This window comes from Colletes gigas, unplaced genomic scaffold, assembly GCF_013123115.1.
Source record: "Colletes gigas isolate AHSC1104 unplaced genomic scaffold, ASM1312311v1 Colletes_gigas_Sc00004, whole genome shotgun sequence".
NCBI classification, from domain to species: Eukaryota; Metazoa; Arthropoda; class Insecta; order Hymenoptera; family Colletidae; genus Colletes; species Colletes gigas.
The window spans coordinates 6,768,320-6,790,594 of record NW_025106633.1 but is presented as its reverse complement, the minus strand read 5'-3'; the positions used below and the strand labels follow the sequence as shown (position 1 = coordinate 6,790,594).

Below are 22,275 nucleotides of genomic sequence, written 5' to 3'. Positions count from 1 at the left end.
GCAAGAAGAGGATCGCCTTAAGGTATCGAAGAGACCATCCCGCGACACGACGATCATCCGTAAACATACGTCGCGTTTCGATTACGCGCTACGACTATCGATCAATCCCGGCGATTTTGATCGACCGTACGATCACGAGCGTCCCATTTACGATCGACCTTGAACAGACTATTGCGAACTTTACCCCCTTTTTTGGCACTGGCTTGCCCACTTGGACGCACGTTTCTCAACGATGCAACGCGTTAAATAATCGAACCTCGTAACAAAGAAATTTAAAAAACAGATCCTCGAAGAAATGAAAATTCTCAAAAATTCAATACAATTTTAGAAATTACTGATCCTTTCGACCAGTTAGGTACTTCCAGCGTTAAATAATCTGTCGTAACTTTAGGCTATCATTTCGTGAAATTTCGTAATCGAAAATGTTGTTAAAGTTGTAACAACCGTGCAATTAAATTTGTGCTTACGAAACGCACTGTTCAATTACGAAATAGAGTGATTTAAAAAATGGACATTGCAGAGTGAAATTCTGAGCACGTAACAATGAAAGTTGAAACGTTGGAATAAATTAGAGGGATGATAATCTGCATTTCGGGTCTGTAAAAGGGGGTGGAGTTGCATCAGTTTTCTGATCGAACCTTAACCTTGGCTTGATTTCGATTCACCGCGTGCAAACGACCAGAGCATGGATTCGAAACGTGACTTGCATTGTCACTGAAAACGTCGGACCAAACAGCTCGAGCTCGTTGGGTTCGACCTTCGTCTTTTCGCAACCTATTCCCTCCTCGTGATCTCCATTTTTTCTATTATACAATATTTCCGTGTCACGACGAATTTCAAAGTTATTGGAAAACATTGCTTCCCATTCGATAACCACGATCAATTTAAACTTTTTTTTTTTTTGCATTTTCTGCTCGAGTTGTTTACTTAATTTTGTATGAAATTAGTAACCTTATTTGTGTTTGAGTATTTTTCATTTTTTAACACTAGATTTATTTATTGATACCTTTCATGTTGACGATTACCTCAAAATACGATTTTTCTTTTAATTAGAATATGTGTATATGCCATTGCATTAATCAAATTCAATATAAGTTGTTAAAAAGTAATATTTACGCAATTTCGTTCTGCAATTTTAAATATGGAATCTGACATCCGTAAAATTGATGGCTTATCTAAATCTAGTTTTAAATAAGTAAAATAATATTTGAGGCGAGCAGTCTCTGGAATCGTTTCAGAAATGTATTTATTTTTTTACCAAATTTCGAAATAGCTTTTTATTAGACCGGTTGATAGCGAGACGCGTTTATAGTAAACTTGTTTACTAGTTTTTTGTCAAGTTTTAAAATAGCTTTTTATTAGACCGGTTTTATCCAACGAGTCTTGCAAATGGCGGAGGGATAGTGTCCATTATTATTTTAGTGTTTTATACTCTGTTTTAGTTCTGTAAGTTTGTAACAAAGAGCATTGATCGTTAAAATTTATTGTTCAAATAATAATAATATACAATTTGCTTTATATCTAGCACTAGAACTGCCAAAAATTATGATGTATTTATTTGTGTTGAAATTATATTGAAATTAATATTTTATATTGAAATTAAAAATCATTCTCTTATAGGAAACTGCAAATTGCAAAAATCCAGTTGGTAAAAGTAAGTTTTTTACCATTTTTATTAGAGGTTAATAATCATTTTGACTGTTTATTCTAGCGTTAAATTCTTTTCGATAAAATTCAGTTTTGGGGCTACTTTTTAGAAAGAAATTTCATTAAAAATTTGACAAAAAGGAATTTTAAGTTTCTTTTCGATAGAAAAATTTACCCCATTTTGGAGCTATTGTTTAGAAAGAAGTTTTATTAGGAATTTGGTAAAATGAATTAAATTCCTTTTGACAGAGAAAATTATCAAGTTTTGGAGCTATTTTTTAAAAAGAAATTTCATCAAGAATTTGGTAAAATGAATTAAATTCCTTTTGACAGAGAAAATTATCAAGTTTTGGAGCTATTTTTTAAAAAGAAATTTCATCAAGAATTTACCAAAATAAATGAAATTTTTTTCAACAGAAAAATTTACCCAGTTTTGGAGCTTTTCTTTAAAAAGAAATTTTATTAAAAATTTGACAAAATCAATTAAATTCTTTTCCACAGAAAAATTTACTCAGTTTTGAAGCTATTCTTTAAAAAGAAATTTCATTACAAATTTGACAAAAACAAATTCCTTTCTTCAATTAAATTCAAATAAAATTCAATAAAATTCCTTTTGCCAGAAAAGTTTACCCAATTTTGGAACTATTTTTTAGACAGAAATTTCATTAAAAATTTGCCAAAATGAATTAAATCCCTTAAAAACAGAAAAATTTACCCAGTTTTGGAGCTTTTCTTTAAAAAGAAATTTCATTACAAATTTGTCAAAAATAAATTCCTTTCTTCAATTAAATTCAAATAAAATTCAAATAAAATTCCTTTCGCCAGAAAAGTTTACCCAATTTTGGAACTATTTTTTAGAAAGAAATTTCATTAAAAATTTGCCAAAATGAATTAAATCCCTTAAAAACAGAAAAATTTACCCAGTTTTGGAGCTATTCTTTAAAAGTAAAGAGTAGCTCCAAAAACCAAAAAGAAATTTCATTAAAAATTTGCCAAAATGAATGAAATTCCTTTCCATAGAAAAATTCACCCAATTTTGAAGCTACTTTTAAACAAAAATTTCATTATTTGCCAAAATCAATTAAATTCTTTTCGACAGAAAAATTTACCCAGTTTTGGAGCTACTCTTTAAAAAGAAATTTCATTACAAATTTGCCAAAAATAAATTCCTTTCTTCAATTAAATTCAAATAAAATTCAATAAAATTCCTTTCGCCAGAAAAGTTTACCCAATTTTGGAACTATTTTTTACAAAGAAATTTAATTAAAAATTTGCCAAAATGAATTAAATCCCTTAGAAACAGAAAAATTTACCCAGTTTTGGAGCTATTCTTTAAAAGTAAAGAGTAGCTCCAAAAACCAAAAAGAAATTTCATTAAAAATTTGACAAAATGAATGAAATTCCTTTCCATAGAAAAATTCACCCAATTTTGAAGCTACTTTTAAACAAAAATTTCATTATTTGCCAAAATCAATTAAATTCTTTTCGACAGAAAAATTTACCCAGTTTTGGAGCTACTCTTTAAAAAGAAATTTCATTACAAATTTGCCAAAAATAAATTCCTTTCTTCAATTAAATTCAAATAAAATTCAAATAAAATTCAATAAAATTCCTTTCGCCAGAAAAGTTTACCCAATTTTGGAACTATTTTTTACAAAGAAATTTAATTAAAAATTTGCCAAAATGAATTAAATCCCTTTGAAACAGAAAAATTTACCCAGTCTTGGATTTAAAATATTAAAAGTAAAGAGTAGCACCAAAACCAAAAAGAAATTTCATTAAAAATTTGCCAAAATGAATGAAATTGCTTTCTACAGAAAAATTTGCCCACTTTTGGAGCTGCTCTTTAAAAAGAAATTTGGTTAAAATTTCCCAAAAATGGGTCAGATGCAGAAGATCGTGAAACGTCGCTGGGAGATGATCTTTTCCAGCAGTTATACAACAGTATCTTTCAGTCAACCTTCCGTGTACGACCCGTTCGCCGAGAAAACATGTTTTTGTCCGAGTTTTTCCCGCCACCTGCGATCAAAGTGCAACGACGACGATCTCTTTGAGAAGGAAAAAAAGTCCCCTCGGTCGTCACGAACAAAAACCATGATGTTATACCACGCGTCGCGAGGCACCGACTTCCTCGAGATGTACTTCGACCCTGACCACCGTCCACGCGTGACCTTCGACCGGATGAAAAGCAAGAAAACCAGTATCGACGCTCCCGTTTGCGTCATCGCGAAACACCTTCGAACGAAAGTTTCGTTAACAGAAACCGAAATTGCCTGAATTATAAATTAGCCTAAAACGTGTGAAATTATTCAAAATATTCGAATCTTTTGTCGGGCAAAAGGAGTTCCATATCTTTCGAGTGTCTCGAAGTGTTCTTAAAGTGTTTCAATAGTCGTTCGAGTCTTGGGACAAAGATCTCTAATGAAAGGAGTTATTTGCGGGGAATAACAGATTATTTATATTGATAATTCGATTAGGTATGCCTAGTCAGCGTGAATGTTGGTTACAAGTGCGCGTGTTTGTAAGATTACCGTGTTCGCGATGGGGGATTTGCAATGTTAATGCGTCGTTACGTTCATTTGTCTCCCGAGTCGTCTAATTGTTCGAGCGAATTTGAATAATATCGTAATTGTTTGTCCAAGTACGCGGTTTCGCTCGACGAGCCGATGCGTATCGAACGGCCATTAGCGCTTTTGCCTCGCCGTTTCAACAGGAAATCGTTTAAACATTCGCAAAACATTGTCTGGAACACGTTTTTTTTTTACCAGCGGAGTTGATTTATCGAGACAAACCGAGCATAACATTGGAATTTTCGATTCCCTTTTTTCGTTTCTAAGAGTCCGGTACAACGGCCATCCGTAGATCGATGAAAAAGATTCTTCCGTCTCGACTCGCGTCGGAACATTAGAGAATTCAGCGAAAGCTACAACCGATTTCGTCTAACTCGTATACGCAAGTCGAAGTGAGAACGGTTTTTGGACGTTTATGGGAACGGTTGCACTTTAGAACGTGACGATAATCGATCAGCCTCGATCGTTTTATGGATCGTGAATCAGACTCGTGCCTCGCGACAAGTCGAGTATAATAATAACGTCGCAGCGATCCGATCGATTATTTATAATTGACATTTTACCGATCCGCGAGGCACGCAGCCTAGCATTAACAACGCGATACTCGCGTTGGAGATTGCTTTTGAAACGATATCAGGTGCAAATTGTAGTACACAGGGTGTTAAAACAAAACCATTCGATATTTATATGGTACATAGCATACACTGTACCGAGTAAAAAAGCTTTAGTAAACATAGATCGTAAAGTCGAACTCCATTTTCGAAATATTTTCAATCATAGTTCGATACCTGTATAGCAAAAGAATTATTTAATTGCATAATACCTACTACTGTTTTCTGCATAAAAAAAATTGTTTTTTTATCCTAATATTCATGTAGTATACACATAATAGATAAAATATATTTTTGCATTTAAAAATAATGAAAAGAAAAAAAGTAACTTGGCGGGGATTCGAACCTGGGATCGACAAACTTTGCCTTAAGAATTTAAATAATTTAAATTGAAATATCTCCTGAACTACTAATTTCTCGACGTTACATAGTCAGTACTTTTTTATAACGACTGTCCAGCTGAATCGATCGATGTATTAAAAAATACCTCGTTCCATTTAAAAAAACAAAGTTGACCTTCGTATGACCTTTACGCGTCCACTCACGGAGAAAATGATAACATCGGAATATGCTCCACTCGATACCATTCAAGCCTCCGCTGAAACATTTTTTTGTTACGAGTAACAATAGCGAGGAAATCAAAGATGTCAAAATCGGGTGAGACACCCTGTATATAAGACAACGGAGAAATTTAAGGACTTCCAGGGGAATAACCAACACGTGTTGCTCTATAGAAAGAGAAACGACAATTTAAGTCTATTCTCCTCGCTGACTTACACCTAGTCCTATTCTTTTATTTACTGTTATCTATCGATCACTTAGATCATCGCACATGCGCCTTTTACACAATCTCCCTCTATATCCTTTCTTCCTCTCGTTTGGGTCTCGATATCCTGACTAGAGGACCTCAATTAATGAAAGTACTCTTTCTTTACATGTTGCGTCAGCACGTGGTTCAAATAATCTCAGATCCCGGAATTATCTTTTAACATAAATAATGCTTTATTTAAATCCAATAAACTTGATCAATACAATAAGAATTTTGACATCGTAGCGTGTTTGGTGAATGGTGAGAGCATCAAAGGGATAGTTGTCGGGCGTAAGTACGGAATGGTTCGGCGACCTCTCGATTACGCGACGCCGTAGCCGCGGACGTGACGCGTGACGCGAAAAAACAGTCGGTCTTGTCATCGAGAAAATCAAGAGAAAGCATTCCGCGGCTCCGGGGCAAGTAAAAGTTAATAATGTTGCAGCTATCGGGACGTCGAGTCGGTTTTCGTGCTCACACGGTAGGGAAAAAATGGGACCCAAGCGTGGAGGCGTCGAGGATCGATCTCGCCTCGATTATTATTGATCGAGGAAAAAAAAGTGTAACGTCGATTATCGATAATATAACGCGGCGGCTGCGTAATCGTTTCGCGATGACGTTTCGAGACTTGCTTGCCCGGCGATCCGGAGTGACACACTTATTAAAACCGCTGGATTAAGCATTTCTTTTCGCGGCCTCGCGGTCCACAGCTGATCGTGACTGGCCACTCTCGTTAAGGAAAGTCGACGCGGATTTACGCTTTTACCGATCATTTCTGTTGCGCATTATGCGCCAGCTTTCCTCGCCACTCCACTCTTTTCCCCGTACTCCCTTTTGTCTCCGTTATTTATTCATTTTTAGTGTTTTTCAATGAGGAACACACGATTGAATTCTTCCTTTTCCGCGAGTCCAAAAGACTTGGATTTTAGACAATTGTAATCTGCATAACTTGAAACTTGTCTTCGGTACTTATTTTCGTAACCACGTTGAACTTCGTCCTATACAAATTTATTTAACATTTCAATTTCAGAATAAATTGTTTTAATTCCATAGTGGTAATATATGGGTGACGTGGCAGTCAAAGTGTTAATGCATCGATCGAGGATTAAGTTTTTGGTAGCTTTGAAACGAGGCAAGTCCCATTGATAGATCATGATAATCAAAATAAGGTTATGAATTTTAATATGAAGTAAACAGTGTGAGGACAAAATGGTGGAAACGTTTAAATATACAGTTTTTAAACGATGCAATAGTGCTTGGAAAAAAGTCCAAGATTAGACAAAGACTATACAGTGAATTTGTCGCTTCGAAATCTGAATTATATTCACGTGAATGGAAAAGGTGTGAATTTTTTAAACGCCAAGGATAACCAGTAGCTTCGAAACGAGGCAAGTCTCAATATTAAAACATGATAATTAAAATAAGGTTACGAATTTTAATGTAGTGAAGAACGTAGAAGTAAACAGTGTGAGGACAAAATGGTGGAAACGTTTAAATATTCAATTTTTGAACGATGCAATAATACTTGTAAAGGAATCCAAAATTAAACAAAGACGATACAATGAATTTGTTGATGCAATGAGTAGCTTCGACGATCATTAAAAATTTTAGTTTAACGAGTTATCGTGCTCGAACAGAACAGAATAGAATAAAGGAGAAAATTTGAAAAAATTAATTAACCATCAAATGAATTTAAGATATTTAACGAATATGGCAAGGGGAGGTTGGCATAAGTTGTTTGTATATGGCGAGAGTGGACGAGTAATATTTCACCATTTTTTAAGAGCTAACACCGTTCCACGAAATATCCGCGCGCGAAACTTATTGGGTCACGCTTTTCCTATGGCGAAACGAGGAAACTTTCCTCGAGAAAGAGATCCGATCTAATTCTCGACAGACGTCGGATCGATAGGCAGAAAAAGTAAGCCAGGAGAAAGAGAGATTATGGATTTCAGTTCGCAATAAGGTCTATCGAATTAGACGATAAGGTTTCGCGTCGTAACCTAGCTTATTAGGCCCGATTACCCTGCTTTTTGCGTTTCTAAGGCTTGTAATACTATTAAATGATACGTTTCAACGATCGATAATAGAAAAATATAGTAACAGACGTGTAAATGCAAAAGTAACGTACATTACACATCCACTGCTCGTAAAATTTGTCTTTCTCAACAATTTCCGCTGTATGTGTATTTGTATAATGCAGAAATATGATTTACAGGATCTCTTATTCTCTATTTTGATTTCTATGTAGGAATGTGGAAAGTCCATTTTTCAAATGTTTAATTGGCCAAGAATAATAGACAATTTGTTCCATTATTTACTAATTCGAATAAAAAGCTTGGCGCTGTGACCCATATACGGGTCATAGACAGTGAACCTGTTGACCCAGACGATGCATCCTAACAGACAGATGTATACATAATTATGATATCATCAAACCTTGTAATTTGTATACAAAAAATCTTGAAAATTTAAACAAACGACCTAAATTAATATAAACGAATAGCAATAATATTACGAAATTCTCAAGAGAAATTACTGATCCAAGAGTTTTCAACTCAGAATCAACAATTGACAGAATTATTCTAGCATGATTCGCCTAGTGATCTACGCGTCGTTCACTAAATTTATACGAACCAAATTAATATAAACGAATAGCGATAATATTACGAAATTCTCAAGAGAAATTACTGATCCAAGAGTTTTCAACTCAGAATCAACAATTGACAGAATTATTCTAGCGCGATTCGCCTAGTGATCGACGCGTCGTTAAAATTCCCGGAGACTTCGACGCCGGCAAGCGCGAGAACAGTACTAGAGAGACACGAACGCAAGGAACTTAACGGAGCCACCAGAAGCGGTGAAAATAATTCGTAATTTCTAATAAAAATTGTAGAAAATAGACACTATTGAATTTTTCTCGCAACTGTCGCGAGCTCTAGCATCAAAGACGCGTTTGTTCGTTCGCGTGTCGCTTTCGCGTAGATTAAAGATTCATTACAGAGAAAATGCAAATGCATCGTTCAAAGATCAGTTTCAAGGTGCTCGAACGATTCGTACGACGCTATTAAATCCAACGATATTAATGTAACGGTGTCACCTTGTTGGCAATTACGGTCAAGTTCGCGGGAGACAACATGTCATTGTCACCTGTCACGATTATCCCAATTTTTACGTCGATTTATGATGCACACTCCGACGCATTGATCCAGAAACCTTTTGTTGCAAAGATCGAGCTTTTTAATTTCCAGTCAAAAATTCCTTCGCGCTTATCTATTCGAGACTGACCGTGTCTCAGTTTGCAAAATTTTATCGCAGATATATTTAAATGCGACGGTTTTTCGTGCGAAATTTCGTCAGACTTTTCCCCCCCCGGTCGTTCGATCGCGCTCGTTTCGTCCTTGTCCGCGTGTCTTCGATCGTGACTGGTCATTGGATAATTAATTTCTCGATCCGTTGATTTTTTTTCGTGTCCCACCGGGTGTTACGCAATTTGCCGATTCGTCGTAAAGTCGCGCGGTTACGCAACGCCGCGTAATTTCGATCGCCCGCGCGCCAGGCCCCACGGATTACGTTTACGATAACACGAAATTACACAACGAACGCGACCAGCTAAATTCCACGCGTGTGTACGTACGATGGGGAGAACGTGTGCCGAAAAGCAAACGAGCCCGGCCTTCCAATTGCCGTTTAGGTTCGGTATTCTCCACGGACTGTCATTGACTTTTACCATCGCGTTCAATGCGTTTTACTTTCTACGACCGTTACGGATCCCGACTAATCGTTACATCGATCGTGCTAAGTTCCACGCGTAATCTGCCACCTCAACTCGATCGACCAAAAACCGTACGCCTTTCCTTTCCCAGCATGGCGCCAAATTCGAATTCCAAATCAATAGAATTCGAGCAAATTGACCCTTTGCTCGATTCAAATTTCATTTATCATAAATTGAATTTAACCCTTTGCACTCCGGAATTATATTTCAATTTTGTTACCAGACCATCCAACGCTTTTAAGTGTTTTATTCGAAGTTTACGTTAACTCAAAAATGGGACAATTTAAACAAATTCAATTAAATATCTGTTTCATTTACACTACTGCTGTATTTTGTAATTTTCAAGTGTATATCTCTTTGATTTGTAATATATAACCCAAAAATAAGTTTTCATACACTTTCAGAATTTTTATTAGAAATTGCTAATAATTTCGACCACTGTTGGTTTGTTCAACGTTCTTCACTCAGATTAAGTGAAAGACAAAATGCAAGATTTATTTATAAAATAAAATACAGCAGTACAACACGTGGTGAGACTCAAGGGACCATTCTACCTTGTGGGCACGAAAAATACATGTTTCTTTGTGATTTTTTTTTTGTGGGCTATTAAAGAGCGATCAATTCCGTGTTTTGTAGATACATTTGTTATATATTTAGCTATATTCACGAATTTTTTCAACGCGTAATATCTATTAATTACGCTGTTTTTGTCGATCAACGAACAACAGTTTTTAGGAACGGCGCCCGACTGCGTATGTGATATCTCGCGAACAAGTTATCCGAAATCCAAAAACCAACGATATTCTCAATATAGATGAGTGTGGTTATAGCATGAACTAGGATCTTTTCGAAAGAACAAAAAATGGCAAAATGGCAGCTATTTTACGAAAAAATACTGAATATTTTCATATATTCAGTGGCCTTTTTGGTAATAAAAGAAAAAGTATTGCAGATATCGCAATTATCTTAGTTCATGCTATAGGCAGACTAGTTCTAAAGATACTGTATAAATTTTCTGCTGATATCTTGAATAGAAAAATGTAGTTTCGAGAAAAACAGCTTTAAAGTTTCGCGTCCAGTTGTTATACCTACGCGTGGTACGTTTCAGCAGGCTATAACTTCGTTAGTTTTTAGAATTTCAATTTAATATTTGGTAGACATATTTTCGAGACTACATACTAAAAGACAATGCAAAAAAAATTCGAGTTTTTAAAATCCCACAAGGTAGAAAGGCCCCTCAAGGGGGTAAATACAGGTAATGCAGAGCGCTGTATACCGACAAAATTTGGCCCAAAATATGGGTACACGAAATAAGAGATTTTGCGCTCATATGAGCAGCTTTTGGGTCGAATGAGGTCTCGTTCGAAAGAGGAGGGTCCAATGCAGCGCTCGCTGGTCAGTATCAAACGAGATTATGTTCACAATTTATTAATATCAGCGTCGAAAGTCGAGAAAAAGAATTGACAAAATACAGCCATAGAATCGAGGTCTTTTTATATTAAGGAGAGTCTAGAAGCCGTGAAAAGGAGAGGGAGGGCACATTTACATGTTCAACAACCACTTCCGGTAGTTCTAGCGCCCACCCATCCGCATCAATAAGCAAAATATTAAATCAAAATAAAAAATCAATCTCTCCATGCTTACAAACAAAAATTAGCGAATAATTTCGTAAAAACAAAGACTAGAGATACCAGGTCCCAAACAATAGCTGAGGAACAAGGTCCTCTGATGGTCGATTTAAAAAAAATCTTATCAGAAATTGCGGAATGGGTGATTTTTGACTCGATGGTGTTAAATTCGTGAGAAGGATTATGGAAAGCGTGAAAAATCGAGCAACGTCGATCGAATCGAAAAGAAAGGCCGGCGACGAAGTGGTTTTACTCTCGAGCGAGGAAGAATCTCACGCGGGATGCTCGGACAATAATTTAACGGCTGACGCCACGCGATCGCTCGCTCGCATTTTCCTTTGTGCGGCGCGCGTGAAAGTATATTTCTCCCCGGGTCTTTCACATCGTGCGCCGATCTAACGTCGTGTTCGCGATTTCTTGGCGAGACGATAATTAACCTTACCAGATTTTATCCGGCCCGTAACGGGATCTGCGTTCTCGCACCCTTGGCGGAGATCGCGCGCCGAGGATTTACGAGATCGCGTGCTCGCTAACCGGCAAACTCCCGGTGAAAAGAAGACGAACTAATTGCAGGGAACACCTATTACAATGGTTTCCCTCTTTATCGAACCGTATTGTGCTCTACGGAGAGAGTCGAGTATGAATTTATGAAGGAAACGCGCTCCAGACTGGATTACTCTTTCGACCTCATTTGAGATTTTTTTTCTCAGTGTTAGGCAGACTGTTTCGTACCAGAGATTTTACAGATATGTTTATCCATCTCACAAGCATGCACGGTATTTTTTTCATGGAAAAATATCAAAAATTGTGGGAGTTGTAGCTTCTTGATGTTCGAAGAATCTAGCGGATCGAGTCAAACGCGCTCCAGACTGGATTACTCTTTCGACCTCTTTTGTGATTTTTTTTCTCAGTGTTAGGCAGACTGTTTCGTACCAGAGATTTTACAGATATGTTTATTCATCTCACAAGCATGCACGGTATTTTTTTCACGGAAAAATATCAAAAATTGTGGGAGTTGTAGCTTCCTGATGTTTGAAGAATCTAGCGGATCGAGTCAAACCGTTTCCAGACTGGGTTACTCTTTCGACCTCTTTTGTGATTTTTTTTCTCAGTGTTAGGCAGACTGTTTCGTACCAGAGATTTTACAGATATGTTTATTCAACTCACAAGCATGCACAGTATTTTTTTCATGGAAAAATATCAAAAATTGTGGGAGTTGTAGCTTCTTGATGTTCGAAGAATCTAGCGGATCGAGTCAAACGCGCTCCAGACTGGATTACTCTTTCGACCTCTTTTGTGATTTTTGTTCTCAGTGTTAGGCAGACTGTTTCGTACCAGAGATTTTACAGATATGTTTATCCATCTCACAAGCATGCACGGTATTTTTTTCATGGAAAAATATCAAAAATTGTGGGAGTTGTAGCTTCTTGATGTTCGAAGAATCTAGCGGATCGAGTCAAACGCGCTCCAGACTGGATTACTCTTTCGACCACTTTTGTGATTTTTTTTCTCAGTGTTAGGCAGACTGTTTCGTACCAGAGATTTTACAGATATGTTTATTCAACTTACAAGCATGCACGGTATTTTTTTCACGGAAAAATATCAAAAATTGTGGGAGTTGTAGCTTCCTGATGTTTGAAGAATCTAGCGGATCGAGTCAAACCGTTTCCAGACTGGGTTACTCTTTCGACCTCTTTTGTGATTTTTTTTCTCAGTGTTAGGCAGACTGTTTCGTACCAGAGATTTTACAGATATGTTTATCCATCTCACAAGCATGCACGGTATTTTTTTCATGGAAAAATATCAAAAATTATGGGAGTTGTAGCTTCTTGATGTTCGAAGAATCTAGCGGATCGAGTCAAACCGTCTCCAGACTGGGTTACTCTTTCGACCTCTTTTGTGATTTTTTTTCTCAGTGTTAGGCAGACTGTTTCGTACCAGAGATTTTACAGATATGTTTGTCCATCTCACAAGCATGCACGGTATTTTTTTCACGGAAAAATATCAAAAATTGTGGGAGTTGTAGCTTCCTGATGTTTGAAGAATCTAGCGGATCGAGTCAAACCGTTTCCAGACTGGGTTACTCTTTCGACCTCTTTTGTGATTTTTTTTCTCAGTGTTAGGCAGACTGTTTCGTACCAGAGATTTTACAGATATGTTTGTCCATCTCACAAGCATGCACGGTATTTTTTTCATGGAAAAATATCAAAAATTGTGGGAGTTGTAGCTTCTTGATGTTCGAAGAATCTAGCGGATCGAGTCAAACGCGCTCCAGACTGGATTACTCTTTCGACCTCTTTTGTGATTTTTTTTCTCAGTGTTAGGCAGACTGTTTCGTACCAGAGATTTTACAGATATGTTTATCCATCTCACAAGCATGCACGGTATTTTTTTCACGGAAAAATATCAAAAATTGTGGGAGTTGTAGCTTCCTGATGTTCAAAGAATCTAGCGGATCGAGTCAAACGCGCTCCAGACTGGATTACTCTTTCGACCTCTTTTGTGATTTTTTTTCTCAGTGTTAGGCAGACTGTTTCGTACCAGAGATTTTACAGATATGTTTGTCCATCTCACAAGCATGCACGGTATTTTTTTCACGGAAAAATATCAAAAATTGTGGGAGTTGTAGCTTCCTGATGTTTGAAGAATCTAGCGGATCGAGTCAAACCGTTTCCAGACTGGGTTACTCTTTCGACCTCTTTTGTGATTTTTTTTCTCAGTGTTAGGCAGACTGTTTCGTACCAGAGATTTTACAGATATGTTTGTCCATCTCACAAGCATGCACAGTATTTTTTTCATGGAAAAATATCAAAAATTGTGGGAGTTGTAGCTTCTTGATGTTCGAAGAATCTAGCGGATCGAGTCAAACCGTCTCCAGACTGGATTACTCTTTCGACCTCTTTTGAGATTTTTTTTCTCAGTGTTAGGCAGACTGTTTCGTACCAGAGATTTTACAGATATGTTTATTCATCTCACAAGCATGCACGGTATTTTTTTCACGGAAAAATATCAAAAATTGTGGGAGTTGTAGCTTCTTGATGTTCGAAGAATCTAGCGGATCGAGTCAAACGCGCTCCAGACTGGATTACTCTTTCGACCACTTTTGTGATTTTTTTTCTCAGTGTTAGGCAGACTGTTTCGTACCAGAGATTTTACAGATATGTTTATTCAACTTACAAGCATGCACGGTATTTTTTTCACGGAAAAATATCAAAAATTGTGGGAGTTGTAGCTTCCTGATGTTCGAAGAATCTAGCGGACGGAATCGACTTGAAATTTGGAGAGAATGTTCAGCAAACACGCCTGGAATCGCTTGGGAGTAGAGATTTCTAAAAATATTGACTTTTACTATTTCGTTTTAATACGCTGAAGACGGGAGGAAGGTCGAAAAGTAGAAATTGGACACTCCAAGTGGCGCCATTCCTTTGCTTATCGAGACTTTGACTTCTCCTTAGTTTCTGCTATAACTACAGCATTTGCAATTAAGATAATTTAACCCCCTCTGTTTCTGATAAACATTGGAACTGTAGAAGTCAATGGAGCACCTTTCTTGGAACAGCCATTAAACATGAAATTGTTACTTCCATACTTTTAATATTTTTTAATGGAAAAAAATACTGTACATGCTTATGAAAGGGTCTACCTAACATTTAAAAAAAATCACGCCTGTTACATCCAATTGTGACTTTGGAAAACACTGTAGATCGAATTTACGTCATCTTTGGGGCACAACCTTCCTTTCCTGTGTTGAAACCAAGATAATAGCGTTATCTTCACTGCTTTTTTAGGTTGAGACGATCTGTTTACGTTTGTCAGATTCTCTTTAACACTAGATTTACGGAAGTCGTAAATTTGACGGATGTCTGATTCCATATTTAACAGAATTGTGACAGAATTTACCACTACGATACTAAAAAAATTAATTCTCAAGTTAAGACGTCGAGGGAAATAAATTTGAATAGAATTTGTGAATTTTAACAAGGTTACGAAAATAAGTACTGAAACAAATTTTAAATTATGTAGTTTACGATGGTTTAGAATCAAAATTGTACTTTTGCAGAATATTATACGGTTTTGATCTGGCAGTGAGCGTGTTAAAATTGCAGAACGCGTAAATATTATTTTTTAACAACTTATATTGAATTTGATCGATGCAATAGTAAGAATACATATTCTAATTAAAAGAAAAATCGTATTTTGAGGTAATCGTCAACATGAAAGGTATCGATAAATATACGAGCGATCAATGGCCGTAAATCTAGTGTTAAACGATTCTTTTCGGCGAAGATACGCCTTTTTGCGTGAAACGGGGATCCTTTAGCTCGATCGTGGAAAATGGCTGGCCGGAAAACGCGTATGTGGAACGCGTGGCCACCAAGAACGCGTTCGATTTCACCGTTCGCGTTCCAGGATTGTCAAAATGCTGCAAATCTCCTTTGCGCGCCGGAGCTTTCTATTCTGCTCGTCGGCGGAAACAGCCGAGTCACGATGAACGCGGATTAAATTCATCTTTTTCGTACGGCCGCCGACGTGTCTATCGAAATTAATTAAACGACGCGCCTCGATCGCTCCCGGTCGCCATTACGTTTACTCGGCTTCCGCCACTTCTCTTTTATTTGCAATTAGAAAATAAAACCATCGACCAGGAATTTCTCTCCAAGGTCCTCGCGATTGCCCAACTTTTACCGTGCATGAGAGATTTGGCCGTCCCGTATGCTCGTTTTCTATCGAAACTCGCAAAACAATATTTAAAACATTTGTTGGAATTTTATGAAAAATCTTGTTTGATTTTTATTTATTTTTTTTATTACTTCTTGGATCTTTTTACGAGCTCTATTTTGCTACAACTGTGTATTTAAACTTTTAAAATTACCTTCGTAATTATTTATTTAATTATAGTTATTTTTATTATCGTGTTCTACTATTAATCGAGTTTCATGCTGCAATTTAAAGGAACATTTTAAACGTATAATGGAATTTTATGAAAAATAGCAAGCTTGTTTGATTTTTATTACTTTTTGGATTTTTTTACGAGCTTTGACACAATATCTATTTATTTCAAATTTGTATACCTTGATGTTAGTATCTTTAGAGTTTAAGAAATCTCCTGGTCTGACAAATTTTCTTTGTTTTCTATTAAATTAGAAATTTTGTTATCGTCAATTTTTTAAATATCGAACGAGACAAACTTATGGGACCACCCTGGGAAAAATTTTAATGGGGGATTCTAGAGGCCAAAATAAGACGAAAATCAAGAATACCAATTTGTTGATGGAGGCTTCGTTAAAAAGTTATTAACATTTAAAGTTCCGCCGGTTACTGAATTTTTTTCTCAAAAATGCGCAGGATTTCGTGGGTATGTCTATTCACCAAAAATTATTGTAATTAACACCTGCAATCGAATATAATTTTTCCAAAATGATTTCAAATTTTTTAATTTACTAAAAAATTTCACCACCTTCCTGAATTTTTTTCTCGAAACTGGGTAGTATTACGAGGGTATGTGTATTAATAAAAAATTATTGTAATTAACCCCTGTAATCGAATATAATTTTTCCAGAACGATTTGAAATTTTTTTTTTCGTCGAAAAATTTAGTCATCTTCTCGAATTTTTTCCTTGAAAACGCGTAGGATTTCGGGGGTATGTCTATTCACCAAAAATTATTGTAATTAACACCTGCAATCGAATATAATTTTTCCAAAAAGATTTGAAAATTTTTAATTTTGCTAAAAAATTTCACCATCTTCATGAATTTTTTTCTTGAAAATGGATAGGATTTCGGGGGTGTGTCTATTTACCAAAAATGATTGTAATCGACCCCCGTAATGGAAAATAATTTTTTTAAAACGATTTGAAATTTTTTTTTCGGTCGAAAAATTTAGTCATCTTCTCGAATTTTTTCCTTGAAAACGCGTAGGATTTCGGGGGTATGTCTATTCACCAAAAATTATTGTAATTAACACCTGCAATCGAATATAATTTTTCCAAAAAGATTTGAAAATTTTTAATTTTGCTAAAAAATTTCACCATCTTCATGAATTTTTTTCTTGAAAATGGATAGGATTTCGGGGGTGTGTCTATTTACCAAAAATGATTGTAATCGACCCCCGTAATGGAAAATAATTTTTTTAAAACGATTTGAAATTTTTTTTTCGGTCGAAAAATTTAGTCATCTTCTCGAATTTTTTCCTTGAAAACGCGTAGGATTTCGGGGGTATGTATATTCACCAAAAATTATTGTAATTGACCCCTGCAATCGAATATAATTTTTCCAAAATGATTTGAAATTTTTTAATTTGCTAAAAAATTTCACCACCTTCTTGAATTTTTTTCTTGAAAATGGATAGGATTTCGAGGGTGTGTTTATTCACCAAAAATTATTGTAATTGACCCCAGCAACCGAATATAATTTTTCCACAACGATTTGGAATTTCTTAATTTAATTGTTAATAACTTTTTAACGAAGCCTCAATTAACAAATCGATATTCTTAATTTTCGTCTTAATACGTTTAAAATTCCCCAGACTGACAAATTTCGTTTGTTCTCTATTAAATTATAAACTTTATCCTCGTCAATTTCAGAACATCGAATCTGATACTCGATTTATTCAACTTTTCATTTCTTTGCGATTACAAAACAAACGAAGAATTTCTCCACGACGTCCTCTCGATTGCCTAATTTTTACCGTGTCTCACAAATTACACAGTGGTGTATAATATAATATCTCTTGCGATATTTTTCTATTATTTTAGTATTATTCCCTAAAAAATAGTACCAATAATGTTGATCTAGATCCTTCCGTGAAGGAGCCACGCGCGATCCCGTGGATCGAACGGGGGATTCACAGGTTACGGAACACCCGACGATTTCGATCGATCGTCGAGCCACGCTGACCGTGTCGATTAAGATCACGATTTAGCCATCGGCGCTTTCGAATTTCCTGCGGCGAGTCCGGCTTTGGTAATATCGCGCTGGTTTCTCGCTTTTCAACGGAAGCGAAGGGAGCACCGGAGCGTTCGACTAATGGTCAGCTTACGCGATCGAACACGTTCTGTTTTCGCCGAACGATCTCGTATATCTCGTATATATCGCGTCAAAAGCGCGTGTTCGTCGATCTTCGAAGACCCTCGATAAGTCATTGCAAACTCAAAGGATCGAAGGATGAGATTTCCCCGTTACGATGGATCCTTCCCACGAGGATCTCGTTTCCCCACCCCCTACGAAACCGCGTACCTTCGACTTGGGCCTTGGACACCTCGTGGAATCCTGTGGTCGGCGATGTCGTGGACGCCCGTTCACGCTTCTTCGTGTCGATCACTAATCCTCTAAGTGTAATCCTGGCAATGGACGGACGTCATCGAGAGTGGACTGTCGACCGGTTCGGGCATCGGTCCTCGGATCGAACTAGCTCACGGAACGGAGCAGCAGAGTGGGCTTTTCTGTGAAAATGTTCACAGAAGCGAGATCTAGGCACAAGCACAACGGCGAGTCGAGGATACGGGGAAGCACCGGAGCGCGTCTCGATCGTCCAGGTGAGGACGCGTTACGCCGAGGAGAGGGCTCTCGTGGTTCGTGACGCGGGTTACGGTTTCGGTGTCGTGTCCACCGCGACTTTCGAGTCCTGACGCGAGACTGAAGCGATCGGAGGCGAGCAGAATCGAGCCCGTGAGTCCGCTCGAGGCTGCCAACGTCATTCTCTCTCTCTCTTTCTCTTCGAGTGGAGTCGCCGTTCCACCACCTCCCTCCCCACCGTGCTCGTTTCGTCTTCGTTCCACCGAACGAGCTTTCTTTATTGCGTTGCCAGAGTCCACAGTGTCTACCTCCACCTGTCGTCCTTCCCGAGTCGGTTCCTCGGTTGTTCGCCGCTCTTCTCAGCGACCCGTGGATCCTCGCCCCTTTCTTCGCGCGATCGTTTTAGGTTACGACGACCATTCGCGAACTTTAAGCCGATTCCGCGAGAATTCCGACGGGTTTCTTCAGGTGATGCGCTCGGGCGGGGGGGAACTCCCCGTTTGCTTTTGTTCGACGAGGAGAATCCGCGGGATCGGAGACACGTTGTTGTTGCGAATGTTTTTAGCTATTGGAAAATCACGTTGAAGTGTATTTTCGTTCGAAGGTTGGGCAGAGCGAATATATTCATTTGCGATAGGCAATTAGTAAATTGATTAGCTACGTTACAAAAATCACCTCCAGTAATGAAACATAGGGTGTTCGAGCATTTCTGGGAAAAGATTTTAATGGGAGATTCTGGAGGCCAAAATAAGACGAAAATCAAGAATATTCATTTCTTGATTGAGGCTTCGTTGAAAAATTATTAAAAAATTAAATTACAAATATTTCAAATCATTTGGGAAAAATTATTTTTAGTTGCGGGGATCAATTACAATTATTTTTGGTCAATAGACATACCCTCAAAATTCTACGCATTTTCGAGAAAAAAATTCAGGAAATGCAGAAATTTTTCGGCGAAATTAAAAAGTTTCAAATCATTCTGGAAAAATTATTTTCTATTCCAGGGGTCAATTTCAATCATTTCTGGTGAATAGACATACCCCCGAAATCCTACGCGTTTTCGAGAAAGAAATTCGAGTAGATGGACCAATTTTTCAACAAAATTAAAAAATTTAAAATTGTTCTGGAAAAATTATTTTCTATTCCAGGGGTTAATTTTAATCATTTTTGGTGAATAGAGGCACCCTCGAAATCCCACGCACTTTCGAGAAAAAAATTCGAATAGGTGGACCAATTTTTCAACAAAATTAAAAAATTCCAAATCATTCTGCAAAAATTATATTCGGTCGTGGGGTTCAATTACAATAATTTTTGGTCATGAGACATACCCTCAATATCTTCCCACTTTCGAGAAAAAAAATTGGGAAAAATGTGCAATTCTTCGACAAAATTAAAAAATTTCAAATCGTTCTAAAAAAATTATTTTTAGTTACAAGGGTCAATTTCAATCATTTTTGGTAAATAGACATACCCCGGAATTCCTATTCATTTTCGAGAAAAAAATTCCTAACCGAAAATATCATGTCTGGCCCAGAAATTGTTCCCCGAAATTTCATCCGCATCTTTAAAACATCATAACTTCTGAACAGATTAGACGATTTTCATTTTTAAAAATGCCAACGACGCGTATTTTAATCAAGAATATGTAGAAATTCGAAAAATATTGGAAAAGTTGCTCCTTAACCACGTAAATTGAGAAAAGCCCCATAAAAATTGTGCTATTTTCCACCAAACTATAACTCCTATAATAGTGAATATATTTCAATGAAACTTTTTTCTGAAGTAGAGCACATGGGTACCTACAATAAAGTATTAGACAATTTTTCTGTAGAGCGTCAAACAAATTCATTAAAAATGAAAAACTAATTTTTAAGAAAAATCGACAGGGGGTAGGTGTCCAAATTTTCCGACGAAGAAAAAAAATTTCAAATCGTCCTGAAAAAATTATTTTCGTTTGGGGGGATCAATTACAATCATTTTTGGTCATGAGAGATACCCTCAAAATCCCACCCTCTTTCGAGAAAAAAAATCGAGAAAGTGTGAAATTTTTCGATAAAATTAAAAAATTTCAAATCGTTCTATAAAAATTATTGCTAGTTACAAGGGTCAATTACAATCATTTTTGATGAATAGACATACCCCCGAATTCCTACCCACTTTCGAGAAAAAAATTCGACTAGGTGGACAAATTTTTCGACAAAATTAAAAAATTTCAAATCGTTCTAAAAAAATTATTGTTAGTTACTAGGGTCAATTACAATCATTTTTGGTGGATAGGAATACCCCCGAAATCCTACTCACTTTCGAGAAAAAAAATTCTTTACCGGAAATATACCGTGTGGCCAGAAATGTTTCCCCAAAATTTCGTTTCATTCGTTTCCTGTTTTGGCCAAGGGTTCTACGAACTCAAGGTGTTTGTTATACAAAGATAAGAGGCAAACCTCTCTTCACTTCGTCGTTTCTTCGCGTTTTTCGATGATCTAAATATTCACACAGTTAAATATTAAAATTTGATGCGATCATTGCCCTACAATTCATAAAACAAAAATCACGTCCGCCTCTTAGGAAGTTTTCCATCCATTCCAAACCGCCTTAAAGTATATATTTCTTGTTGCACGTTATACAGGAGGAATCGAGATCAATTTTTCATGCAAAGCGTCTGGGTCGCGTCATCGCGAGGCGGTGATACGGAAACGTCTGGCCACGTAACGAACGAAGACACGCCGTAACGACACCGATTATTATAATTGCAAAATCTCCGTGGTCGTCCCTACTGCGTTATTCAGCGCGTATTCCCGATTAACATGCATATATTTCGCCCGCCTATAGATCGCGATCGTTCGAATCCACGACTCCGCGATCTTGCGTAACCGTAACGATGCGTCGCGTCGATCATCGACGATCTACGGATTCGATCCACCACGAACTGTCTCTCTCGTCCGTTTAAGACTCGATCGAAGACACGAAACCTTTAAAAAACGTATTCCCAAATTCGTAATCGTTTCACGCGGCCACGAGTGTAACGTGGTCGATTCCTACTTTCTTTTACCGGAAATCGGCAGGTCTGGACGACTATAATTTTCCCAGCAATCGTTTGGACGTTAATGATTGACTACTCGAACTGTCCAAACGGTTCTAGATCATTTATCGTCAACGAACCCGAGAAATATGGCTGAAACGTTTGTGAAAGATACGCGAGTTTCTGTCTGAATCGAAGATGAGCAGAAACTACTCCTTTGACGTACTATTTCCTCAAAGTGTATCTTTAATCTGTAACGAAGCCTCGTGCTAATTAATGAGCCCTTTACTTTGAAAGTGGCGTAAGTCCATTTTCCAAAAAAATCGAGTTACCTTAATAGTTACATTTTTACATGATCTTTTCATTCTGAAGCAACTTGTTACTATTATTTTTACAATCATTAAGATTTTATTTTGAAAGTGGCGTAAGACTAATCGTAGCCATCGAAAGCATATTATTTCTTAAATAACGTTAATTATGCTAACTGGGATGATAAATTCGACACCCTTGGAAACCCAAAAAAACATTATTCTACCATCTGTTGCCCATATTTTTAAATTTAATCCAACACAAACCCTTCAATATCTCGATTTTAACATAGATGGACTTATGCTACTTTCAAAACAAACTGGTCAAATGTGTGTCGCTAATAGTCGAGTTTTGTTCATTTGCATCCCCCAAATTCCCACATTTAGATGTCCT

General features: G+C 37.0%; 1 protein-coding gene across 3 annotated transcripts in view; it reads right to left on the bottom strand.

Moving 5' to 3' along the window:
- LOC122405480 (ABC transporter G family member 20) overlaps positions 1-22,275 on the bottom strand; it is a 63,680-nt gene that overhangs the window by 22,603 nt on the left and 18,802 nt on the right. The window contains exon 1 of one of the 3 annotated variants that reach the window (XM_043410269.1): positions 18,276-18,690. The exons of the other annotated variants lie outside the window; for them this stretch is intronic. The gene's annotated coding sequence lies outside the window, so the exon portion shown is untranslated. Of the gene's footprint in view, positions 1-18,275; positions 18,691-22,275 lie in introns of those variants that run through there. 3 annotated transcript variants of the gene reach the window in all.